Genomic DNA, 12,137 nt, shown 5'->3' with positions numbered 1-12,137 from the left:
TTATAGAAATGTTGATTTATTTCAATAAATTTATTTCCACAATATTCTTCCGATTCACTTCAATTGACACTCGTTAGCCATTTGTTCAAATTTGTTGTGAAGGCGTGAGGGGTGTGCGTGAGGTGATTACAAGAGACAGTTTGCATTATTTATATGGATCATATCAAAGCCTGTCTATAGGGATTTATGAAGTACATTCTCTATTGCCCGTGTCAGAAAATAAGACTAAATCGTTTTAAAACTAGCATTAAAAACCGGCCGGGAAATATTATCCTCCTGACTTAGTTCGTTTGGCCATTATTTACACGGATCGTATACGTATCAAAGCCTGTCTATAGAGATTTATGAAGTACAGTAGAATCTGCATTAAGCAGCCACCCAAGGAAATTTTAACGACTGACCGCTTAACGGGAGTGGCCTCTTAATAAAATCTCGGTGCTTTTTGTGCTGACATAAATTAAATATTACGCTTGGATGCATTGGAAGCGAACATCAATACTTGCATCGGTAAATTTGACCGTCGCTGAATTTTGCGCCGATCGAAAATTCTTTACTTAAGTCTCGCACATAACTTCTCTAAACTTGTCATTTTGTACCAACCTTCGATACTACTGTTTACCATTGTGATGCATTCGATAATATTTATCCATTTTTGTGAATAAAATCAATGAATTAATTTTATTTTATCAAAAAAGCACATGAACAAAAAAACATCGCTGATTTTATCACCTAATTACAGGGGGTGTAACTCTGTATGTAATATTATAGGAGGCGCTAATACGTCTGTTTAACAACCAAGTGGCAATGGAAAAGAGATACTAGATGATCGTGACAAAACTCGGTACTTTTATCTTATTTAATCAGTATCAAATAATGTGTCGTTACGCGTGAAAACAATGATTAGATTAGTCGTTTATTATAACAAAAGATTATTTAACAGATAATCCCGGGTTGATTGTTATTTTTACATTTCTTTTTACCCGATTTAGTGGGGGGCCAGTTAATTAACTACTACTCACGGGATTAGTGGGGGTGTTACAAAGAACGACAAGATGGTATCATTCAACAATGGCCGTTGAATGGGCGATGTTTTGTTGAATTTATTAGTAAAATAGTGACGGCTGGTTGCGTTAGAGGAGTGACCGTTGAATAAAGAGATGAAACAATAGAATTTTTACGGGGGGAATTTATCGTGACCGCTTACAAGGAGATGTCGCTGAATAGGAGTGGCTGCTCATACAGATTCTACTGTACATTCTCTATTGCCCGTGACAGAAAATAAGACTAAATCGTTTTAAAACTAGCATTAAAAAACGGCCGTGAAATATTATCCTCCTGAATAGTTCGTTTGGCCATTTAAATGAACCGTGAAATTGACCTTGGGGTTAAAGGACATGATAGCCAGGGGACATAACCAGCAAACCCAGTCTTTGTAGTCACTGGAAAATGGAGACAAACATAACGGAAGCCTAGGGTAACAGGTCAAGCCTAATAGTACACCGTGTGGGATTATTCCATTGATATCAGCACTCCGTGACCCATGTGACCTTTGAGATGACCTTATTAAAAATATAGCCCTACAGTGTCCTACACAATATCAAAAATTGAAGGTATAATTTTAATTATTTGTCTATAAAATCAAGGTCATTTCAGCAGGAGAAACTTACTTGAATATTCACCATCTTATTTAATAATTAATCTCTTATTATAACATGTTTTTTTTTAATAAAACAACAAGCATGTCAAAGCTACCCATATGTCAAAGTCACCCCATTTTACCTTATAGTAAATGCAGGAGGACCACACCACACAAACAGAAATCCACAAAACAAACCAACAGACATTGCAAGCAATAAATAACAAAAGTATTATATCAAATTAACTGAGTGGATCTGTAGACAAGATAGACTTACAAGGGTCCACTGCTATTTTTAAACTTAAAAAAAACATGTTATAAGGCAACACAAATAAAATAAGTTGTCTCTCGGGCACCGTGCGCACGCAAAATTGGTTGCGCATGCGGCCTATTTATTAGTCTTCATGAAAAATAAAAAATATGTAACGCCCGCCCGAACATCGATAAGCAAGTCATAAAAAGAATATGCCGCATGTATCTACATGCGCCCATACGTGAATATCCATTCAAATGTATTAAACTGATTCAGATGTAAACGCTCATTTACGGGTCTTTTTTATTGATATCGAAAGAACCTCCATTTTTGTATCACGTGATTTTAATTACCTCCCCTTGTGAACTAGAATTTGATTCATGTTAAACGCCGAAAGTCATTGACAACAATGCAATGTATTTCAATCATTCGATCTTAATCGGCTCATTATTGCCGGCTTCAGTCGGTCCATGTTTGAAAAAATCCTACTTATAAAACAATGAATCGTAGAACAGGTTAATTATTATAACTTGTTTCTACGAATACGATACGATGATAGTCAACATACCTTAGTCAGAATCTGGGTCATTAGCACATTTAACGGTAGTTTTGATAATCCGGAAAATAATAATTGGATTACACATTTGATGGTTTTACTGACCAGTTGTTAGTTAAATTTAAATAGTCATTCGATATAAACCCCAGATAGAACACTGAATATCCTGAGAAACACACCGAATATCCTGAGAAACAGTCATTTCCCGAATCCCGATGACACGTGACATGCATTGGTTGGAATTAGGTCAATCATTCTAAACCAGCGATACTAGATTTAGATCTAAGTGTTGTTTACCGTGATGATTATTTTTGATACACATGCTGACAGAGGCTTACTCTTTAAAATATTGTCGTTATTATGGACGGCTATTATTAGTCGTACGGAATTTTATTTTAAACCAATTTCAATTATGGTTGTCACCAGTGGTTGTCACCATTACCATTAGTAAGCTACATTACGTGAATTAAATATGGAAAATTATTTTCCTTTCAGTCAGTGTTCAGTGTTTGAGTAGACTTGATTTTTGGGTTTATGTTCTAAGTATGTATAATATATAACTGAAAGCAAAACCGTAGACAAGTAATGACTTTCTCATTAAAAAAAATTTAAAAAATACAAGGCCGCCCTCCCGCCCCAACAATAGCCAAATTTTATTTTGCACCATCCTCTAGCCAGAAATGAGGTAAAAAATAAAAAATAAACCGCCCTGCCCACCTACAGTTTCAGCTGTCAGTTGCCCGAGAAACAAGACATTTATTTTGTGTAGCCTAATAAAAGATTAATTATTAAATAAGTTGGTCAATATTCAAGTAAGTTTCTCCTACTGAAATGACCTTGATTTTACAGACAAATAATTAAAATTATACCTTCAATTTTTTATATTGTGTAGGACACGTGTAGGGCAAAATTTTTAATAAAAGGTCATCTCAAGGTCACATGGGTCACAGGGTTAAGTTCAAAGTCAAAATTAAGTTTTTTTGTAAAAGAAATATGTTACAAAAGTCAAAAGATTAGATTTTTAAAGGAGTAGGTCAATATCCCATAGGTTTCTCCTTAAAAAATAATAGTTTTATGGTTTAGGTTTAATTATAGAGGTTTTTTTTTATAAACCCTGGGCATCAGTCATTATGGGGGTACAAAGAGTGTTAAAATGGACACAAAAATTATTTTTGAATTGAAATATATACAAAAGCCTTTACTGTCCGATGAATGTTTTTGTATTTTAGAGACATTATGTAGGTAGTCTTGCAATATCACAAAAGAAATTTATTAGATACCCAAGGCTTTTGGAGAAAATGACCATTTGAAAAAGCTTGAAAATTCATTTTCGCGCACTTTTGAGCCTCAACACTAAGCCAAAGGTATCCCACAGCTTTTTCACTATTTTTCATCTCTACTCATAGCAGTTAACAAGAACCCACCAAATAACCAATGGGTAAGCATGTACTTTGTTGTAATTTTTTAGTTAAAGTTCTCCAAAAGCTTTTTTTTGAAAATTTGGGTCAACTTTCAAGTTCCCATATCTCGGCAACCGACAAAACAGCGATTTTTTTTTTTAGAATTGTGATTTTAGTACTAAATGGTACAATGTTGAAAAATTAGAGAATTTGAAGGTGGTCAATTAAGAAAGTCTTGATTTTTGCCTGAATCTTACAGAAAGTGGCTCTTAAAACGAAATTTTTCATACATTAAGGGCCGTAATTCAGGAAGTTACAATCCAATAAGGGCGAATATCGAAAGGAACCAAGATCTTTGGGTTATAAACACATATTTCAAGTTTCATCAAAATCAGATGAAAATTGTGACCTCTTGAGTGTCCACAAGCTAAAAACGTGATTTTTCGTACAATCAGGGGCAATAATCTGTTAAGTTTCGAGCCAATACATGCCAATATTGAAAGCATCCGAGATCTTTTGGAGATAAACCTATATTTCACGTTTCGGCAAAATCGAATAAGAATTGTGACCTGTAGAGTGTCGTCCATAAACAATTGTGGACGGACACTGTCGGGCAGATGTCCAGATGGACAGGGGTGATGACAATATACCTGTGGGCGTATAAAAACTTTGATGACCTTAAAGACCACATAAGATTAAAAATCTTAATTGAATGTACTTATAGCCAATGGTTACTATATCCATTTTACAGCAAGTTCAAACCAATCTGATTAAAATTAATTGTAGTAGTAGTAGTATCCTGGTGTTTTACGTCTGCTTCCACATAAGTGATATCGCAGACAAGAAATAGGAGAGCCGAAGCTGCTTCCTGTTTTTAGAATATGATTTTGCAATCTTTCCATTTTCGGCCTTAGGCCATGGATTGGGTTTTGTGGGAAGTTCTTCCCTTTATTTAGTAAAAAACATATCGTTTGGTAGATGTTTTCTTCTGCTTCTGGATTGGTAGATGTCTTCGTAGTGGGATTAGTGTTTAGATGCTAGACCCGTCTTATCGTGACCTCCCCTTACTCCACAATCCCACTCGATGGGTTTGGTATCTGTTTCTTTTGCGGAATAGTGTTTAGGTCCCAATCCGTCTGACCGTAACTCCCCTTACTCCACTATCCTGCTAGTTTTGTAGATGTCATCTTTGTGGGATTTGTGTTTAGGTGCCAGGCCCGTCTTATCCTGACCTCCCCTTACTCCCCTATCCCACTCTGTAGGTTTGATGTCTATTTTTTGCCAGAATAGTGTTTAGATGCCGAGTCCGTCTGATCGTGACTCTCCCTTACTCCACTATCCTGCCAGTTTGGTATAAATCCCCTATGTAGTTTAGTGTTTAGATACCAAGCCCGTCTAACCGTGGCCCCCTCTTACTTCACTATTCTACTTAGTCCAACTGTGTCCATTAGGGCGTGGATTTGTTCGAAGATTTACAGTTTCAGATCAGGTCTCGGGAAGAGTAAGTTCTTAGTGTTGAATGGTATGTTGTTAGTCTCCATCATTCTCACTAGTTCCCTTCTCTCCTCCTTGTATACCTCACAGTCTACCAGGACGTGGTTGGTGGTACATTCTTCTCTGCACTCACAGACGATGACTTGGTGTTTGTAGTCTCGCAGCCGCTCTTTCACCCTTAGTTTTGATTTAAGTCTGCATATATCTCTTCTAGGGTGATTGATCGCTGTCTTCGTGTAAATTTTGTCATCCAGTCGGAATCTGTATGTGTCAAGTTCAACGAGTTTTAATTCCCAGAATGAATTGACATGTCCTTTAACCATACTGTAGATTTCCATGGTGCTGTAGTCTATGGTGCGGAGTGGTGCTGTGTCCTTGAGACCTTCGTTGGCGAGTCGATCTGCCTCCTCGTTTCCTCTAATGTTGACATGTGATGGAATCCACACAAGCTCTAATTTGCTTCCCTTCTCTAGGACCCTCTGGTACAGCTGCCTGATTTCCAAAATGACTTCTGGTCTTGAGTCAGAGTTGTCATTTTGGATTGAAATCAGACTGCTCAGAGAGTCGCTTGGAATGACGAACTTACTAGTCTTTTGATGGGATATCCATGATATAGCGTCACGAATGGCCACAAGCTCTGCAGTGTACACCGAACAGTTATTGGGCCGTTTCCTGCTTATTCCCTGTTCCCCGTTTGGCAGATATATTCCAAACGAGCTTGTTACCGTTTCAGGGTTGCGTAAGCCATCCGTGTACACATGGTCCCAGTCATCAGACGGCCAGTTGTCTTCCAGGTGTTCTAGAGAGAAAGCACGTGCAGCAGTGGGGTTGTTTTTCTTGTCGGTTTTCTGTAGTAGATCTAGATTGACCGGCGGTATAGGGAGCGTCCAAGGAGCGATTCCTGGGGGGGGGGGAGGGCGTGTTCATTTATCACGAGCTCCCCCGGTAGCAGTTCCTTGATCGTTTCCATGATACCCTGGCCGAAGCTTTTCTTTCTAGGATCTCTCACATATTTTGTCTTTTGTAGACTGACAAAAGTAGGGGACCTTTCGCCCAGTTGCGAGATCTTGGCCCAATACCTTGTTGCTAGTTCTTTTCTTCTTAGGGATAGGGGCAACTCCCCGGCTTCCTGTAGTAATGCCTCTCTCCTAGTCCCTATGGCGGTATATTAGATTCAAAATTCTAACATGCTATCGTCTAATTTCTTATTTCCATTCATGTAATTTCTAACTTCCATTCATGTAATTTCTAACTTCCATTCATGTAATTTCTAACTTCCATTCATGTAATTTCTAACTTCCATTCATGTAATTTCTAACTTTCATTCATGTAATTTATAAATTAAGACAATGTATAATCCAACTTCTTTATTTGTTCAATGTAAATTTTAATTCTGTTTCATTTTATTTCTATTATTAAGACGAAAAATGTCTACTTCATTGTCGCTTTACATGTTAGAATTTAGATGCTTCTACCTAGCAACCGTCATTATGACGTCGTTTGGTGTCGCCACCTGATCGGGACCATTCTGTTGATACAATCGACTCGCTCTTCGTCAGGTTGAATGGTTTGGCGGAGTGTTAAAATTGAATACATCGAGGGAAATGAAATGGGGTTTAACGTCCTACTGTTCTGCTCCTATGCTGGGCTAATGAAGACGGGCATACGCCATATACAGTGTGCTATGAGGGAAATTTTACCCGTGCAGCGGCACTATCGCCTATCTTATATCGAATTCCAACTGCCAAGGGATCTTGTACGTGCATTCCAATGTATACATGGGACCTCGGCTTTTCGTCTCATCCAAAGAACTAGACAGCTGTCCTTGTCAGGCCCTCCGTCCTGCATCCTTGTCAGGCCGGAAAATCTGGATGAACTTTCTCTGCCAATGCAGGGATCCATAACCCGACCTCCTGGCTAGCGAGCCAGCTTCTTAGCCACGTGATTCCCATACATGTGATTCCCATACATCTCTCTCTAGAGAGAGAGAGATATGGTGTTTAACGTCCACGTGACACATGCTAAGTCATTTCGGGACTAACATATGGCTCAATTTTATTTCAATAATTTGCTTACGCGTAGGGTCTTTAGCAGTGGGAGGAACCTGGAGAACTCGGAGAAAACCCATGAGGTTGGACAGGCGAACATACTCCTTGGCACGGATAACCGGGAAATCGAAACCACACCAGTTGACTTGATAACAGACCTTATGATACAGCGCGCACGTGCAAACCATTTGGCCATCCAACCCCCCAAACAACATCGCACGTGATATGGTTTACAAATACTATTTCAAATATAAGCTAAACAGCATTTGCTAATTTTTATTTAAAGCAAGTGCAGGATTTGGAGAATTTTATTTTTTTTTTTTTTTTTTTTACAATTGAGCCAGGGTACAATTTTATGGATACACAATTACTAAGTTTAATACTAAGAGAAGTTTGGACGAGGATACACTCGTCTTTATCAAGCCCCTCTCTCTCTCTCTCTCTCTCTCTCTCTCTCTCTCTGCAATTTTCAACACTCTGTCCAACCTTCAACCCAACGAAGGACGAGTCGTTTATATCAACATAATGGTCCCAACCAGGTGCGCAATCACCAAATGAGCACGCAGTGGCAACACCAAACGACTTCATAATGATGGTTGCTAGGTAGAATGTAAAAATTATAAATTCGTTGATGTTGATGCTAAACGTGTAAAGCATCAATGAAGAAAACGTTTTTCGTCTAAATAATAGAAATAAGATGAAATAGAATTAAAATTTACACTGAACATATAAAGAAGTTGGATTATACATTGTCTTAATTTAAAAGTTACATGAATAGAAGTTAGAAATTACATGAACAGAAGTTTAAAAATACATGAACAGAAATTAGAAGTTAGACGAAAGCGTTTTAGAATTTTGAATCTAATATACCGCCATAAGTCCCAAGCCCTACGCCAGTCGCAATACACAGAGCTTTGTATTGGATGGTGTCAAGCTTACTTAAGAGTTTTGGCGTGCAGTTCATGAAGGCCAAAGAGCCGTAGTCTAATACAGAGCGTATTAGAGCACGATACACCATCATTAATGTCACTCTATTGGCACCCCATGTGCTACCCGTTATTTTTCTCATTAAGTTTAGGATTTTGGAGCATCTATCTACAGTCAAGTCGATGTGCGGTTTCTAGGTCAGCCTTCGGTCAAAGATTACGCCAAGGAACTTGGTTTGGTCTTTAAACTCGATGGTTTTCCCGTTCATACACAGAGTCATTCTGCTTATCCCACTATCCCTGCTCACGAGCATACCGACTGTTTTCTTCTCTGAGACTTTAAATCCCAAGTCGTTTGCCCATGTCGTGAATTTGTCTAAGGCCTTTTGCATGTTCTTTTGCATGTCATCAGCAAATTTAGCCAAGTCAGTTCTGGCATCGAGGTAGGACGATTTCTGTATGTCATTGATCATGATATTGAAAAAGGTGGGACTGATGACCGTAAAATTAATTCAGCTATTGAGGTTTAAGTATCCGAAAGCCAAAAATGGTTTTCAAATTTTCAATTACAACCTTAATCTGGTTGATTGGTTGGTGACGTTACAGGCACTACACATACTATATACATTATCTATACAATACACACCACAGTTGACACTGTGTACATGTCAGTCCAATTAACATGTGAATTTAAAATGCTGTATCATGCCGTAGATCCATTTAAGGTGCCATTGTTTAAATAGGTCCTGTGACAACTGAAGACGACCTAAGCAATTAGCGAATTTAACGGTAATTTGGATAACCCCGTAATACTTGATATCCCAAACTATTCTCTATAAGTACAGAAATACAAATGGTGCCAGTCAATTGTCGATATATTCATTATTAGCTATATATAATAATAATAACCATTTCTATACACAAAGAACAACTTTTATCGTAACCCTATTTGAAATTCACAGCGATTATGGAATTTTCCGATGACCATGCATAGATCCTCCTCATTTCTCAGCCAATCAACGCTGGGAATTTTATTGCCATGTATGGTTCCATAAACTACGGGCGTATTAACTAAGGTTAAACTTTGGCACGAAAATTGCATGGGATTCATGGACATGAATATAAAATACACTTGATCATACGCAGAGTTCCTGATGCCGTTCGGTGAGTGATTAAATTGTCAATGCAATTGTGAAATACTTTTATTATAAAGACGATAACCTAATCATATCACAAAAGTTTATCCCTCGAATAATTCATATTCAGATTTCATATCAAGTCAACAAATAATATGTGGCTACCTGATTACAAAAACACCGGTCAGCAATAATTATTGGGTAAATAATAATTATAAACTACTGATGAGTAAAATTTAATTATTTTATACAATTAATATGTGTGTGTTTACGATTCTACCATTAGTTCATTCATTGGTACTACGCACACGTTCCACCTAGAGTGATCGTCTTTGATCTGGCCGGGGGGGTTGGATGGCTGAATGGTTAGCGTGCACGCACTGTATCATATAAAGTCTGTCATTGAGTCGACTGGCGTGGTTTCGAATCCCCGGTTGTACGTGACAAGGAGTAGGGTCGCCTGTCCAACCTCGTGGGTTTTCTCCGGGTCCTCCGGTTTCCTCCCACAGCTAAAGACCCCTAAGCGCAAGCGAATTATGTAAATAAAATTAAACCATATGTTAGTCCCGAAATGACCTAGTTTGTGTCGAGTGGACGTTAAACCCCATTTCTCTCTCTCTCTTGATCTGGCCAGCGTACAAAAGATAATTACCTAATCAGCATTCTTAATCCCACTTACAATCACTGCTAACACCGAGATGTAAATTAATTTATGACCCCAAGTCTGTATAACTTTAGTCGGATTGATTAATTAATGACAGATATTAATGACACTACTTGCCATATTACTATCAATACACAAAGATAGTTAGATGACCCTTCTCAATCTGTCTGTTATTCCATTTAGATGGTTACCTAAAAATTTATTTGTACTGTTAATTCTAACATATATTGAGATATTTTTTCGTATTTCATTTTTACGGTATATTTCAGATTAAACCACAGCTATGATGTCATCCTTTGTTCTTTTAAGCCATTATAATGAGGAATGGATTGTTGTCTAAACAAACAGTCCATTATTAATGAAAACAATCCATTATTAATGGAAATAGTCCATTATTTTTAGACATTGTCATTATTAGTGAAAAATACATTAATAATAAAGTGTAGTCATTATATAATTATTAAGCAACTGAAAATAAATCAAACAACCTGTCCATTTATTACTAATTTCCCTTTCACCATTTACAACATTTTAAATAAATTGAAATTTCCGAAGAATAGATGTTAATTTCCCTGGAATCACTGGACACTTTTGAATTATTTTGTTTTGGACTTGACGGTTGACACAATTTTGGACACTTTTCAGCTACACAAATGTTACGTAAGTCCGATAGTTGATTGTCGCGTGTCCGTTTATATGCATTTGAACGATGTCCAGTTTTTTCCACAATGAGCTGTTCATCTACTCCTGCAGCAAACAAACGTGTAGCTGCGATAGCTCTCAATGAGTGGTTCGTATAGTTCCCTTTGAATCCAGCCACCTGGCAGATGCGTTTTATTGTCTGCTGTAATAAATGAATTCCCATAGGCGAGTCACCATACCATACATTAGAATCTGGTAGCTTCCTAGGTCTCAGATAAAAAGCATCAGTCGGTGTGAAAACTAGAAATAATCTGGTTTTTAACACGATTTTCTAAATCATCACCAGTCTAATTGAAAGAATGGTTGTTTTGTTTCTGTGGATTATTAACAAACAATACAATCTGGTCAATTTATTTTACGAAAAGTTGATTTTACGACCCATTTAATCAAAAGCCAATCAAAATGCTTCTGAATTTAGAATAATTGTAATGTGTACATATTCATCAAATGATTCTAGACTGGGTAATAAAGAGCGAAATAAACAACCATATAGTAGTAGCCTACCTTAAACTCGCGTATTTTTTTTTATAAAGACGTATTGTAGATTTTGCAATTTTTGATTCGCTCTAGTGACCTTAGGTTGTATTCTGCGGTGGTTCAAGCCACCACGATCGGTTTTTGACACATCTTCACAATATTGTATGTATTTCCTCCCCTCACTCTCAGTGTTAATTGAGAGTTGAGAATATTGGCCAACAGTACGTAAGCTCCTATGCTCCTGTCCACTCTTTTCTGCTTGGGCACATAATCCATCGTTAACTAACTTTTGTAGCTCCAAGTGTTGCAACGGTTCACCAAATCTGGAATTACTGCGATTATTATGGGCTTTGTATTCCACTTTAGAGTCAAGGTTTGTATCCACACCCGATATATCAGAATAAATATATATTAAAATTTGGATGGTCAATCCTTGGATTTGCATTCTCCCCCATATCCAATATGTCACTCCATACATTGTCATTGTCATAACTAGGAACTGGGTAATAAATATATCCTCTCCACTGGAAGACATGACTGTATTGATATCCTTGTTTCGTTTGTATTAATTGTTAAAAAATCACCCAGTGGCAGTCACATGACTGCGGTGTTGGTTTAAGTAACTGTCCATTATTTCTGAGGTGTTACAAGACACTATTGTTTTAAGATGTCTATTATTTTAGACAAAGAGTGGCTATGGTTTAAGTTAGATAATAGCCTCAGACTGTCCATTATGTAAATACAAAGAAAAACTTCGGGGCTAACGCCCCTCAGTTGTTCTTTCTATTTACATAATGGACAGTCTTCGGCCATTATCCATTACGTAATGAAGTCAAATCTGCCGT

General features: G+C 37.5%; 1 protein-coding gene across 2 annotated transcripts in view; it reads right to left on the bottom strand.

The window, feature by feature from the left end:
- Window positions 1–12,137, bottom strand: part of LOC126825373 (mucin-2) — a 116,043-nt gene that overhangs the window by 79,650 nt on the left and 24,256 nt on the right. The window lies entirely within an intron of this gene.

Source organism: Patella vulgata, chromosome 6 (assembly GCF_932274485.2).
Source record: "Patella vulgata chromosome 6, xgPatVulg1.2, whole genome shotgun sequence".
In the NCBI taxonomy this organism is placed as follows: domain Eukaryota; kingdom Metazoa; phylum Mollusca; class Gastropoda; family Patellidae; genus Patella; species Patella vulgata.
Note: the sequence above shows the minus strand (reverse complement) of the source record. Positions and strands in the feature narration are given on the sequence as shown.